At 42.3% G+C, this 15591-nt stretch overlaps 1 protein-coding gene across 8 annotated transcripts in view; it reads left to right on the forward strand.

The window, feature by feature from the left end:
- Positions 1 to 15591, forward strand: part of TIMM23 (translocase of inner mitochondrial membrane 23) — a 253508-nt gene that overhangs the window by 17973 nt on the left and 219944 nt on the right. The window lies entirely within an intron of this gene.

Consider the following 15591-nt stretch of genomic DNA (forward strand, 5'->3'; position numbering starts at 1 on the left):
TTCTATACGTCTCACCTTAATTCCCTTTTCCCAAAGGCAACTTTTAATTTTTTTTTTTTTTTTTCTTTTTTGAGACGGAGTCTTGGTGTCACCCAGGCTGGAGTACAGTGGCATGATCTCGGCTTACTGCAACCTCCACCTCCTGGGATCAAGCAGTTCTCCCATCTCAGCTTCCTGAGTAGCTGGGACTGCAGGCACATACCACCACATCTGGCTAATTCTTGTATTTTTAGTAGAGACGGGGTTTCACCATATTGGTCAGGCTGGTCTCAAACTCCTGACCTCAGGTGATCCACCCTCCTCAGCCTCCCAAGTGCTAGGATTACAGGCGTGAGCCACCACTCCCAGCTTATTTTAATTTTTTTTTTAAGACAGAGTCTCACTCTGTCATCCAGGCTGGAGTGCAGTGGCACAATCAAGGCTCACTGTAGCCTTGACCTCCTGGGCTCAGGTGATCCATCTCAGCCTCCTGAGTAGCTGGGACTACAGGCACACACCTCCACACCCAGCTAATTCTTTTTTTTTTTTTTCTTTTTTGGAGATGGGGTCTCACTATGTTGCCCAGGCTGGTCTTGAACCTCCTGGTCTCAAGCAGTCATCCTGCCTCAGCCTCCCAAAGTGCTAGGATTGCAGATGTGAGCTACCATGCCTAGGCTGCTTTAATTCATTATTTTTTATTTTCATGTTTTTAAATAATATTATTATCTTGATTTTTCTTGACTTTTCAGTCTTACATATTGTCTGTTGACTTCCAAGAGGAAAGCTGTGTTAACTCCGCTAAGAATTGTACAAAATACGCTTAAAGTAGAAAGGAGGTCACATCCTTTATATAGGTCAGCTCATTTACCATTCTCTGAAGGTAGTAGACTGGTACTCCCTTGTTTTATAGACAAAGAAACTAAAATTCAGACAAGTTAAATTACCTCCACATGCTCACACAGCTCTGTCACGGTCTAGTGCATCAAACTCTAGTCTGAGTCCAAAGCCCGTTGTCTTTCTCACCAAACCAAATTACCTCCAGGATAGAGAAATCAGGAAAATTTCTAGAAAAGGGAAAGAAGTAATAAATAACAGTTGAGCCAGACCTTAAGGATGGACTGAATTTTCTGATGTATTTGTTTGATTATATGATACATATAAGGAAGGTGTGGGAGAAAAGTCTGGGAAGATAGTTTAGGCTTATGGCATGGAAAGCTAAGGTAAGAAGCTTAAAATTACATAGAAAGGCAGCATGTCATCAAAGGTTTTTGGACAGAGTATTAGAATTATCTCTGAGGAAGATTAAGCTAGAAGTAGTGGGTAGATAAAATAGATTGGAGGTAGAAGCCTAAAGTCAGAATGGTCCAGGAAAAGTATTAGTTGAAGAGATGGTGAGGAAAAGGTTGAAATGAAAGATGATTGGGTCAGCTGGGCACGGTGGCTCACGCCTGTAATCCCAGCACTTTGGGAGGCTGAGGCGGGTGGATCCCCTGAGGTCAGGAGTTTGAGACCAGCCTGACCAACATAGAGAAATCCGGTCTCCACTAAAAATACAAAATTAGCCAGGTGTGGTGGCGCATGCCTGAAATCCCAGCTACTCGGGAGGCTGAGGCAGGAGAATTGCTTGAACCTGGGAGGTGGAGGTTGCGGTGAGGCGAGATCGTGCCACTGCACTCTAGCCTGGGCAATAAGAGTGAAACTCTGTCTCAAAAAAAAAAAGAAAAAAGAAAAAAATGATGATTGGATTACTAGAAGACTGTTTGCTGTTTGGTGGTTTCTTTCTGTTTTGTTATATTGTGGAAGCAATATATGTGACTTTGAATAGCATAGCAGCTAGCTGTCCTGGGCTCCCTCACCACTGCCCCCATCTGTCCCTTACTTGTCTCTTCCTGGCAAGACTAAACTCACTAAAATGTTTCCCTCTTTTTTTTTTTTTTGAGTTGGGGTCTTGCTCTGTCACCCAGGCTAAAGTGCAATGGTGCCATCATGGCTCACTACAGGCTTGAACTCCTGGGCTCAAGGGATCCTCTCACCTCAGCCTCCCCAGTGGTTCAGACTACAGGTGCATGCCACCATACCCAGCTAATTTTTTTCATTGTTTCATTGTTTAGCGATGGGGTCTTGCTATGTTACCCAGGCTGGCCTCAAGCAATCCTCCCACCTCAGCCTCCTGAGTTGCTAGATTATAGGCGTGAGCCACTGTGCCCAGCTGTCTGAATTGTTTTTGACTCCCCATAGTACTGTGTCCTTTTAGGAGAGTTTTTTTGCCACTGATTCTCAGTTGTTTGGGTGATTGCTTTTCTGTGGGTGGGAGGAATTGTCCTAGATCTCTTTGAGGGTCTTATGAAAGTTTTTGACAGTTTCTAAACCCTGCATTAACATCTCAGTATGCGTAGACTCTCCTTAGGAGAATTGTGAAACTTAACTTTTTAGAAGTTTTATAAACACTTTGAGGCTTATGATTAAATGAAAGTGCTGATATTTAGAAGGTAGCAATCAAAATCCAATTAAGCTTTTTTTCCTTTTTTTTTTTTTTTTTAAATGGTGTTTTGCTCTGTTGCCAGGCTGCAGTGCAGTGGCACAATCTTGGCTCATTACAGCCTCCACCTCCCGGGTTCAAGCGATTCTTCTGCCTCAGCTTCCCAAGTAGCTGGGATTACAGATGCCCGCCACCACGCCCAGCTAATTTTTGTAATTTTAGTAGAATCAGGGTTTCACCATGTTGGCCAGGATGTTCTCGATCCCCTGACCTCATGATCCGCCCACCTCAGCCTTCCAAAGTGCTGGGATTACAGGCATGAACCACCATGCTGGGCCAAGCCAGATTCTTTAAAGTGGCTCTATCTTCTCTGTAATTTGCTCCCTTGCCACTTTGATGACTCCAGATTCTACTCCTTTTCACATTGTCTTTTAACTCCCACTTCAGGGCCTTTGTTCTTGCTGTTACCATTTCCTAGAACAGTCCTTCCAGATACCTACCTCAAATGCTGCATCATCTGTCCATCTTTGTTCAGATACCACCTTTTCTTTGAGGACTTTTCTTAAACACTGTAGTACATACAGTTTTGCACATACATTTTAGTTGTAGGATAAATTGCTAAAAATTAAGTTACTTGAGCAAATTATCTGCATGCTTAAAACGTGAATGACTACTGCCAAATGACCCTTCTAGTACTTACTAATGTTTGCCAGTGTTAGCATCTACCATCACTTTTTTTTTTTTTTTTGGAGACAGAGTTTCACTCTCGTTGGCCACACTGGAGTGCAATGGCATGATCTCGGCTCACAGCAACCTCTGCCTCCTGAGTTCAAGCGATTCTCCTGCCTCAGCCTCCCAAGTAGCCATGCACCACGATGCCTGGCTAATTTTGTGTATTTTTAGTAGAGACGGGGTTTCTCCATGTTGGTCAGGCTGATCTCAAACTCCCAACCTCAGGTTGCAGTGAGCAGAGATCGCGCCACTGAATTCCAGCCTGGGCGATAGAGTGAGTCTGTCTCAGAATGAAATGACGTGACATGACATGACATGATGAAATGAATAATGAAATGCCGGGTGTGGTGGCACACTCCAGCCTGGGCGATAGAGCAAGTCTCTGTCTTGAAATGAAATGGAATGAAATGAAGAGAATAAATGAAATAAATGAAATGAAATAATAAAATGAATAATGAAATGCCAGGTGAAATGAAATGAAATGATGAAATGAATAATGAAATGCCGGGTGCAGTGGTGCACTCCAGCCTGGGCAATAGAGCAAGTCTCCATCTCGAAATGAAATGAGATGACATGAGATGAAATGGGATGACATGAAATGAAATAATGAAATGAGCAATGAAATGCCGGGTGAAATGAAATGAAATGAAGAAATAAATGAAATACTGAAATGAATAATAAAATTCCGGGTGCGGTGGTGCACTCCAGCTTGGGTGATAGAGTGAGACTCCGTCTTGAAATGAAATGATGAAATAATGAAACAAAATTAAATATGAAATGAAATGAAATATGAAATGCTAGGTGCGGTGGCTCACGCCTGTAATCCTAGCACTTTGGGAGGCCGAGGAGGGTGGATCACCTGAGGTCAGGAGTTCAAGACCAGCCTGGCCAACATGGTGAAACCCCTTCCCTACTAAAATACAAAAATCAGCTGGGCGTGATAGCGGGTGCCTGTAATCCCAGCTACTTGGGAGGCTGAGAGAGGAGAATCGCTTGAACCCAGGAGGCAGAGGTTGCAGTGAGCAGGGATCGCGCCACTGCACTCCAGCCTGGGCGTTAGAACGAGCCTCCGGCTCGAAATGACATGATGAAATGAAATAATGAAATGAATAATGGAATGCGTGTGGTGCACTCCAGCCTGGGCAATGCAGCAAGTCTCTGTCATGAAATGGAATGAAATTGAATGGGAATGGGAATATGGGAATGGAATAAATGAAATGAAGAAATATGAAATGCCAGGTGTGGTGGCGCACTCCAGCCTGGGTGATAGAGCGAGTCTCCATCTTGAAGTGAAATGAAATGAAGAAATGAAATAAATGAATACTGAAATGAAATAATAAAATGAAATGCCAGGTGTGGTGGCACACTCCAGCCTGGGCAATAGAGCGTGTCTCCGTCTTGAAATGAAATGAAATAAATGAAATGAGAAATGATGAGATGAAATATGAAATGCTGGGTGAAATGAATAATGCAATGCCAGGTGTGGTGGCGCAGTCCAGCCTGGGTGATAGAGCAAGTCTCTGTCTTGAAATGAAATGAAATGATCAAATGAAATGATGAAATGAAATAATGAAATGAATAATGAAATTCTGGGTGCAGTGGCGCACTCCAGCCTGGGCAATAGAGGGAGTCTCCGTCTCGAAATGAAATGATGAAATGAAATAATGAAATGAATAATGAAATGCCGGGTGAAATGAAATGAAATGAAAAAATGAAATAAATGAAATGATGAAATGAAATAATGAAATGAATAATGAAATGCCAGGTGCAGTGGCACACTCCAGCCTGGGTGATAGAGCGAGTCTCTGTCTCAAATGGGATGAAATGAAATGAAGAAATGAAATAATGAATAATGAAATGCCAGGTGAAATGAAATGAAATGAAGAAATAATGAAATGAAATGAATAATGAAATGCTGGGTGTGGTGATGCACTCCAGCCTGGGTGATAGAGTGAGACTCCGTTTTGGAAGGAGATGAAATGATGAAATAAATATGAAATGGAATATGAAATGCTGGGTGCAGTGGCTCACGCTTGTAATCCTACCACTTTGGGAGGCCTAGGTGGGCGGATCACCTGAGGTCAGGAGTTCAAGATCAGCCTGGCCAACATGGTGAAACCCTGTCTCTACTAAAATACAAAAATTAGCCAGGCATGATGGTAGGTGCCTGTAATTCCAGCTACTCGGGAGGCTGAGAGAGGAGAATCGCTTGTACCCAGGAGGTAGAGGTTGCGGTGAGCAGAGATCACACCACTGCACTCCTGCCTGGGCAATAGAACGAGTCTCCATCTCAGAATGAAATGACATGACATGATGAAATGAAATAATGAAATTAATAATGAAATGTGGGTGGCGCACTCCAGCCTGGGTGATAGAGCGAGTCTCTGTCATGAAATGAAATGAAATGGGAAATGAAATATGAAATGAATAATGAAATGCTGGGTGCACTCCAGCCTGGGTGATAGAGCGAGTCTACGTCATGAAATTGAAAAATGAAATAGATGAAATGAAAAAATGAAATAATAATGAAATGCCGGGTGTGGTGGTGCACTCCAGACTGGGCGATAGAGCGAGTCTCTGTCTTGAAATGAAATGAAACAAATGAAATGAAATGAAGTGAGAAATGAAATGATGAAATGAAATACGAAATGCCAGGTGAAATGAAATGAATAATGAAATGCTGGGTGTGGTGGCGCACTCCAGCCTGGGTAATAGAGCGAGTCTCCATCGAAATGAAATGAAATGAGATGAAATATGAAATGAAATAAATGAAACTAAATGATAAAATGGAATAATGAAATGCCGGGTGCGGTGGCGCACTCCAGCCTGGGCAATAAAGCAAGTCTTCGTCTGGAAATGAAACGAAATGAAATGAAATGATGAAATGAATAATGAAATGCTGGGTGAAATGAAATAAATTAAATGAATAATGAAATGCCAGATGCAGTGGCGCACTCCAGCCTGGGTGATAGAGCGAGTCTCTCGAAATGAAATGACATGACATGACATGACATGACGAAATGAAATAATGAAATGAATAATGAAATGCCGGGTGTGGTGGTGCACTCCAGCTTGCGCGGTAGAGTGAGTCTTCATCTCTAAATGAAATGAATGAAATGATGAAATGAATAATGAAATGCCAGGTGCGGTGGCGCACTCCAGCTTGGGCAATAGAGCAAGTCTCTGTCTCGAAATGAAATGAAATAAATGAATAATGAAATGCCGGGTGTGGTGGTGCACTCCAGCCTGGGCGATTGAGCGAGTTTCCATCTCGAAATGAAATGAAACGAAATGAAGAAATGAAATAATGAAATGAATAATGAAATGCTGGGTGCAATGAAATGAAATGAAGAAATGAAATAATGAAATGAAATGAATAATGAAATGTCAGGTGCAGTGGCTTACTCCAGCCTGGGTGATAGAGTGAGTTTCCATCTTGAAATGAAATGAAAGAAATGAAATATGAAATGCTGGGTGTGGTGGCTCACACCTGTAATCCTAGCACTTTGGGAGGCCGAAGCAGGTGGATCACCTGAGGTCAGGAATTCAAGACCAGCCTGGCCAACATGATGAAACCCCATCTCTACTAAAATACAAAAACTAGCCAGGCATGATAGCGGGTGCCTGTAATCCCAGCTACTTGGGAGGCTGAGAGAGGAGAATAGCTTGAACCCAGGAGATGGTGGTTGCCATGAGGCAAGATCGCGCCACTGCACTCCAGCCTGGGCAGCTGAGCGAAACTCTGTCTCAAAAAAATAAAAATAAAAATAAATAAATGAATAGAATAAATTACCGTCTATCTGACAGCTGCTAGTTTTTCCCTCATGATCTTTCTATTAAAATAGCTCTGTACCTACTATGTTGAGCCCTTCCTGTTTTTTTTGACAGGGTCTCAGACTAGAGTACAGTGGTGTGATCATGGCTCACTGCCACCTCTGCCTCCTGGGTTCAAGTGATGCTCCCATCTCAGCCTCCCAAGATGCTAGGACTACAGGCACACGCCACCATGCCTGGCTAACTTTTTTGTGTTTTTTGTAGAGACGGGGTTTCACCATGGTGCCCAGGCTAGTCTCAAACTCCTGAGCTCAAGCGATCCACCCTGCCTTGGCCTCCCAAGTATTGGGATTACAGGTGTGAACCACCGCTCCCAGCCCCCTCTTTTTTAAAATTTCTGTATTTAAAGAGTACATTGGGGATTGGAAATAGTTTAGATCAGCATGGATTAGCCATTCCCTAAATGTAAACTTCTTCAGTGGTGCTATACTTAGAGTGCCTAAGGTCATTTCCAAATCCATGAATCTGGAAGTTGAAGTTATATTTGTATTCCCACCACACAAAATTTATGTCTGTGCCCTGTCTTCTTGGGTCTATTTTTAACCAGAAATTAATAAGACATTGATTTGCCTTTGTTAGAGTGATTTCAGTGTTTCGAGTTATTAAGACAGGAAGTGTGAGTCCATGTTGGAATTCTGGGTCAGCAGATTATTTACCTCTTCTACAATTGCAGTGGAAATTGAAATCTATTTGTCCTGTGACATAGAATTAATGAGTATTCTTTTTTGCTTTTTCTCTTCTGAGCCAAGAGCTTTCTTTTCATAATTTATGTTGGAGGTGTTCCAGACTATGTTATGTTACTACTGCAAGAAGGTCCTTGCCACAGAAAGTTAGACTCTGATTTCTTTTGATAATATCAAATATTCAGCCTTTTCCTCTGTCTTAAGAATACATATAATATGCCTTAAATTAGATGCTATACCATAGTGGCTTCCCTTGTGTAAGAAAATGGAGTGGAGGGGGCTGAGCTGGAGCTTCCATGCCTATCTGTTGGGCTAGAAACACCTCCCACTCAACGCCAGCCATTTGCCACTCTGCATAATTAGTGTACCTCATTTATTCAGAAGAAGCTGGAATCCCAGGTTTTTATGTGAAATCTCCTGTTTTTAAAATATTTGATCTTTTTCAACATAATTTGGCCCAACAAAACTCTTGCTGGCTTGAGTGCTGCCCTTGTACTGCCAATTGAAGTTTAACATTTGTCTAACCCTAAAGACTTTCAAAGTGAAATTATTTTTAGGTTCTTAACAAGGTTTTTCTATGCCAAGGTAAAATTTTCAAGGGCATATGAGGTATTTACTGTCTCACTCAGAGTTCTGTTTAAGTGAGCACATGGGCATGCCTGTTGGAGAAAGTGTTGTGAGCTCTTACGGATAAAGTTTGAAATGCAACCTATTTTCAATAGAAAAAAGCCTCTTACTCTCAGATATCTCAGAAAAACTTAGATTTTACAATCCTTTTAAGACTTAAGACTCTTAGGTCTGTGGAGTCAAAATGCTACGTGATATTTGTGGTGGATGAATTACTGAAAAACAGAATTCCTCAGCGAATCAAGTGTCTGATGCATAATAAACCAACCTAACAAAAAAAGCTGCCTTTCAGAGGCAAGAATATAGAACATGTGTAGTTAATTAAGCTATTTAAAACAGAAATGTTAGGCCTGGCACAGTGGCTCACGTCTGTAATCCCAGCACTTTGGGAGGCCAAGGCGGGAGGATCACAAGGTCAGGCTAACACAGTGAAACCCCGTCTCTACTGAAAATACAACGTTATCCGGGCATGGTGGTGGGTGCCTGTAGTCCCAGCTACTAGGGAGGCTGAGACAGGAGAATGGCGTGAACCTGGGAGGCAAGGCTTGCAGTGAGCCGAGATTGCACCACTGCACTCCAGCCTGGGCCACAGAGCAAGACTCCGTCTCAAAAAAAGAAATGTTATGAAAAATTTGGAAATATTTGTCACTAGCTGTATGACCTTTTGAAAAAGGTCCGCCTAATACCGTGCTCATCTATAAAATTGGGGTATGATGATTATCAATTTACAGGATTGTGGTGCACTTTAAATGAAACAAGTTCCATTAAGTGCTTATTGCTGAAGGTATAATTCAGTGAATGTTCTTTCCTTTTCTTAGAGCAGAGTTTGGTATTTTATTTTCACCTAAGCCATTTTGGTTCAGTTCTTAAGGCTTTGATTATTTTGTTAAGTTGAATGGTGTTTAGCGTGCCCATGTTCATAACAGCATATTATTCACAACAGCCATACAGGCTGGGTGTGGTAGCTCATGTCTATAATCCCAGCACTTTGGGAAGCCAATGTGGGCAGATTGAGTCCAGGAGTGTAAGGGCGATATGGTGAAACCCTGTCTATACAAAAAATTAGCCGGGCTTGCTGGTGGGCACCTGTAGTCCCAATTACTGGGAAGGCTGAGATGGGAGAATCACCTGAGCCCAGGAGATCAAAGCTGCAGTGTGCCTTCATTGTGCCACTGCACTCTAGCCTGGGCGACAGAGTGAGACCCTGTATCAAAAAAAAAAAAAAGATAGATTCTAAGAGGCCAAGGCAGGCAAATGGGCAGATTGCTTGAGCCCAGGAGTTGGAGACTAGCCTGGACAACATAGCTACTAAAAATACAAAAAATGAGCTAAGCATGGTGGTACATGCTACTCCCGAGGCTGAGGTGGGAAGATCACTTGAGCTTGGGGAGGTCAAGGCTGCAGTGAGCCGTGATCATGCCACTGCACTCCAGCCTAGGTGACCCTGTCTCAAAAAAAGAAAAATGTGGTATATACATAGAATAGAATATTATTCTGCCTTTAAAAAGGAAATTCTGACAGATGGTAAGACATGGATGAACTCTGAGTACATTATGCTAAATAGGCCATCTACAAAAAAAAATGGTGTGATTCTACTAATGTGAGGTACTTAGAATAGTCAGATTCATGCGAGGTACTTAGAATAGTCAGATTCATACAGAAAAAAAGTAGAACGGAAGATGGCTGGGATGGGGTGTAGTTATTGCTAAATGGGCAAGAGAGTTTCAGTTTTGCAAGATGAAAAGAGTCCTCTGAAGATAGATGTTGGTACACGCAGCACCGTGGCTCACACCTGTAGTCTCAACACTTTGGGAGGCTGAGGCAGGAGGATTGTTTGAGCCCGGGAGTTCAAGACCACCCTAGGTAACATAGGGAGACCTCATCTCTACAAAAAATTTAGCCCGGTATGGTGGTGCATGATTGTAGTCCTACCTACTTAGGATGTTGTTGTGGGAGGATCACTTGAGCTCAGAAGGTCAAGGCTGCAGTGAGCCTTTACCACACCACTGCACTCCAGCCTGGGCGACAGAGCAAGACCCTGTCTCAGGAGAAAAAATAAAGGAAAAGTAGATGTTGGTAATAGCACAGCCGTGTGAATGTACTTAATGCCTCTGAAATGTACACTTAAAAATGGTTAAGGCGGTAAAATTTATGTTACATGTATTGTACCATAATTCTTAAAAGAATAAAGTTTTTTTAAAATTTTAAGACAGCTGCTAACAGTCCTCAACAATGGCATTTAGTAGTCATGTTAGTATGTAGGTAAGGCTGTTCCTATAGAACAGGAGCCACCAACTCCTGCTGGCCAGCTGCCTGTTTATTTGCTGTGTGAAGGCTAAGAATGTGTTTTACATTTTTTAGTTACATTTTAAATAGTTATATAAGTACCTACATAACAATAGCCTTTGACCCTCAAAGCCCAAAATGTTTACTATCTGGCCCTTTTAAAAAAGATACATGTTAATCTGTGCTTTAAAGTCATTGTCATTTGAATGCATTAGTTCTGCCACTAATCAACCCTATATCCCACAAACAAGGCACTTAAATATTCTGGGCCTCATTTTCTCATGTATAGAAGAGGTGGTGCTTGCCTATCGCTTTGGAAGAACTACATAAGGATCCCAAAATACAGGAGGTAAAACTGAAACACAAGTCATATTTGCTTTGCTTTATAGAGATTGACCATTGGCCTTATTTGGTTACTCTGTTCAAAGCAAGTACCTTTGCTTATCAACTTCCTGTGCTTAGTTGTGTAGAGTTGTTTGAGTAAAGAAACCCTAGAGACCCTTAAACTTGCAAACAGATCAATCAATTGGGAAACCCTGGAATTAATGGAAACAGTTACAATTAGAACATGGCTGGTATGTGGTAAAAGGCCACCCTTGAGTAAAGATTAGCTATGTGATAAGTCCAAACACCAATGTTTAGTGTCTTGTTGGAGTTGATTTTTTTTCTCTCTGGCTTTTAAGAAGTAACTTCATTGATTTGAACTAAGTTTTTGATTCATTTGGCAAGAAAATAGAAAGCTTTTGGGGGAGTAAATTATTTAATATGTTACTGGTGTCCCAAATATCTTTTTTTTTTTTTTTTTTTTTTGAGACAGAGTCTTGCTGTATCGCCGAGGCTAGAGTGCAGTGATGCAATCTTTGCTCACTGCAACCTCCACCCACCAGGTTCAAGCAATTCTTTTGCTTCAGCCTCCCACATAGCTGGGATTACAGGTGCCTGCCACCACACCTGGCTAATTTGTGTATATTTAATAGAGATGGGGTTTCACCATGTTGGCCAGGCTGTTCCTGAACTCCTGACCTCAAGTGATTTGCCCACCTTGGCCTTCCAAAGTGCTGGGATTACAGGCTGTGAGCCACCATGCCAGGCCTTTTTAAAAATTTTTTTTATTTTTTGAGACCAGGTCTGGCTTTGTTGCCCAGGCTGAAGTACAGTGGCACGATCTTGGCTCACTGCAACCTCCACCTCCTAGGCTCAAGCAATCCTCTCACCTCATCCTCCCAAATATCTGGGACTACAGATGCATGCCACCATGCCTAGCTAATTCTTTACATTTTTTCGTACAGATGGGTATCGGGGAACCTGCCCCGATAGTCGCGTACGTTCTTTTCTATTTTCCTTAAGCGTCAGCCGGCTTGAGAAATAAAGGGACAGGGTACAAAAGAGAGAAATTTTAAAGCTGGGCATCCGGGGGAGACATCACATGTCGGTAGGTTCCATGATGCCCCACAAGCCGCAAAAACCAGCAAGTTTTTATTAGGGATTTTCAAAAGGGGAGGGAGTGTGTGAATAGGTGTGGGTCAGAGACATCAAGTACTTCACAAGGTAATAGAATATCACAAGGCAAATGGAGGCAGGGCGAGATCACAGGACTACAGGACCAGGGCGAAATTAAAATTGCTAATGAAGTTTCAGGCACCATTGTCATTGATAACATCTTATCAGGAGACAGGGTTTTGAGAGCAACCGGTCTGACCAAAATTTATTAGGCAGGAATTTCCTCTTCCTAATAAGCCTGGGAGCGCTATGGGAGACTGGGGTCTATTTCACCCCTGCAGTCTACAGACCATAAAAGATGGCCACACCCAGGGGGGCCATCTATAGACCTATACCCCCAGGCGCGTATTCTCTTTCCCAGGGATGTTCCTTGCTGAGAAAAAGAATTCAGCGATATTTCTCCCATTTGCTTTTGAAAGAAGAACAATATGGCTCTGTTCCACCTGGCTCACTGGCGGTCAGAGTTTAAGGTTATCTCTCTTATTCCCTGAACATTGCTGGTACCCTGTTCTTTTTTCAAGGTGCCCAGATTTCATATTTGTTCAAACACACATGCTCTACAATTTGTGCGGTTAACGCAATTATCACATGGTCCTGAGGCGACATACATCTTCCTCAGCTGACAGGATTAAGAGATTAAGGTAAAGACAGCGGCATAGGAAATCACAAGGGTATTGATTGGGAAGTGATAAGTGTCCATGAAATCTTCACAATTTATGTTTAGAGATTGCAGTAAAGACAGGCATAAGAAATTATAAAAGTATTTGGGGAACTAATAAATGTCCATGAAATCTGCACAATCCATGTTCTTCTGCCATGGCTTCAGCCGGTCCCTCCGTTTGGGGTCCCTGACTTCCCGCAACAGATGGGGTCTCACCATGTTGCCCACGCTGGTCTTGAACTCCTGGGCTCAAGCAGTCCGCCCACCTTGGCCTTCCAAAGTGCTGAGCCACCACGTCCAGCCCCCAAGTATCTTAAAGCCTTATAGATTCCACTGTCACTATGTTACCCCTAGTGCATATGCCAAAGAGGATTCCCAGGGAAGCTTGTTATTTGATGGCTGAGAACTAATGTGAGAATCCTTCCACAAGGGCCAAGTAGATACCATGTTCTTAGAATGCACAAAGCAAAGAACCAGCTAGAAGCAGTGGTTTTGCAGCTCTTTCCAAAGCCCATGGACTGACTTCACAGTCCTGTGGATTATTGACTATAGGTTCAGGGGAGTTAATCTGAAGTTGAATGTGTGGTTATAGGAAATAGTGTCTGCAGAAGTATTGTGCTTTCAATTACCGGCCCACCAGCATTTTTCCACTGACAAACAGCAGTGAGGGCACCTTGGCTATTGCTTGGTCTTACATTCAGAATGGGGTTTTGAGTTACTACATTTTGGCTACCTGCTTGGAAGAATCCTTATTACACTCAAAACTAGATCTAATAACTGAGCGATAGCAATGCTGTTGCAGATACCTTTAGCATTTATTCTCCTGTGCCTCATGGCTTATTTTTTCCACATTAGGAATTTGGTCTAGTTCACTTTCAGCTCTGCAGCTTTTTACTGATTTACTAGGCAGAGACATGAGGTCAATCCTTATTAAACTGAACAGATTATTTTGAGTATACACTATTTTCCAGTTAGTACAATTTTTCAACCACATTGAATACAGTTGGAAGTTTAACTGCTGTGCCTACAGTCTGAATATGGCAAGTTCACAAAGAGATGATGTGAACTTCAAGGAGATACCTCATGTTATACTTTTAGTGGGGTTTTTTTGGGTTTCTTAAAAATGTTTTTGGTCCCCCTACATGTTTGACAGCTGTTTATAGATAATGTCTGCAGTTTCTGTTTGAGAGAGATAATTATGACACTTAGCATTGGAAACCTAAGAAGAACGTAAGCAGGTCAGCTATCAGAAGTCTTCAGACTGGAGAGATTCCTGGAGGGGGAGTGGCCCTTTAATCCATCAGCTGAAGCCATCTGGTAGGACACTCATTGCAGAAATGGTTAGTTCTGAAATGTAACTCAGCAACATCACTGAATGTCACAGAATTGACAGGCACGGAGCTTAAAAGGGCCTCTAGCCACCCCCACAACTCCGCTCTACCTCTGTCTCCCTAACATATGACTTGGAACAAATACACTCTAGGTACAAAGATGGCTACCTGAAGTTTATGATCCCTACTCATGGAGCTGCTTGAGGACTTCACATTTTTTAAAAAGCTGCTTTGGGCACCCCCATTCGTAAGGAGTTTTGTAGCTTGGTTTCTCTTTGCCACATTACGTTTGTAAGACTAACATTTTATAACCATAAGCAGTTGGGGCATTTTCTATTTTGAGAAATTTATCTGTAGCTTCCTTTTATTTACACTTGGGGACTATTTTTAAGTAACTGATTGAAATATTTTTGTTTCCCCATTGCAAGTGAAATCCTTGTTGCTAATCTTTTGCCACATGTAAAATTGTTCACTTGTTATCAAGCAGGTAGTTCAATATCTGTAATTCTTGAGTTCTTTTCAACTAGCATGATGCTAGGTGTCACTCACTGTTTTTTAATTGTGGGAGATTGATGCGTCAGTGCATGAAGTGGGGGGTGGTCACCAGCACCTAACTCAAAGTGTGATTATAGCTATCTTACCACATTTTTTTTTTTCTTTCTCACTCTGTCACCCAGGCTGGAGTGCAGTGGTGTAATCTCAGCTCACTGCAGCCTCGACCTCCTGGGCTCAAGCGATCCTCCTACCTCAGCCTCCCAAATAGCTGGGACCACAGGCGCATGCCACCCCACTAAGCTAATTTTTCTATTTTTTGCAGAGACAGGGTTTTGCCATGTTGCCTAGGTTGTTCTCAAACTCCTGAGCTCAAGCCTGCCTCAGCCTCCCAAAGTGCTGGGATTACATGTGTGAGCCACCATGCCTGGCCATCACTAATCTTCAAGGTTAATATTTGGAGGACCCATCCAGAGTCCAAAGGTTGTTAATACTCTTTCCAAATAGGGTGTCACCTTGTTTACATTACAGACTTAAATCCATTGACAGTGCGAGTGGAGTTCTAAATCATATTACTAGCAGGAAATGACTGTTCTAGTTGGAACTCCAGTAATAAACTGCCATAGGAACAAATTGGAAAGTAGGGGAAAAAAATTATGAATATGAAAATGTTAAGTCATATGCATTACACAAGTGGTATTACTTTAAAAACTTTGTCTCCTTTTTGAGATGGAATATTGATTTATTTTAAAAATGGTCTCCATTTCATAGTACCTTTTTTTTTTTTGACGGAGTCTCACTTGTCTCACCCTGTCGCCCAGGCTGGAATGCAGTGGTATGATCTCAGCTTACTGCAACCTCAGCCTCCTGGGTTCAAGCGATTATCCTACCTCAGCCTCCAAGTAGCTGGGACTATAAGCACACATCACCACACCCAGCCAATTTTTTTGAATTTTTAATAGGGTTTCACTATGTTGGCCAGGCTGG

The sequence above is a fragment of the Pan paniscus genome, chromosome 8 (assembly GCF_029289425.2).
Source record: "Pan paniscus chromosome 8, NHGRI_mPanPan1-v2.0_pri, whole genome shotgun sequence".
Taxonomy (NCBI): domain Eukaryota; kingdom Metazoa; phylum Chordata; class Mammalia; order Primates; family Hominidae; genus Pan; species Pan paniscus.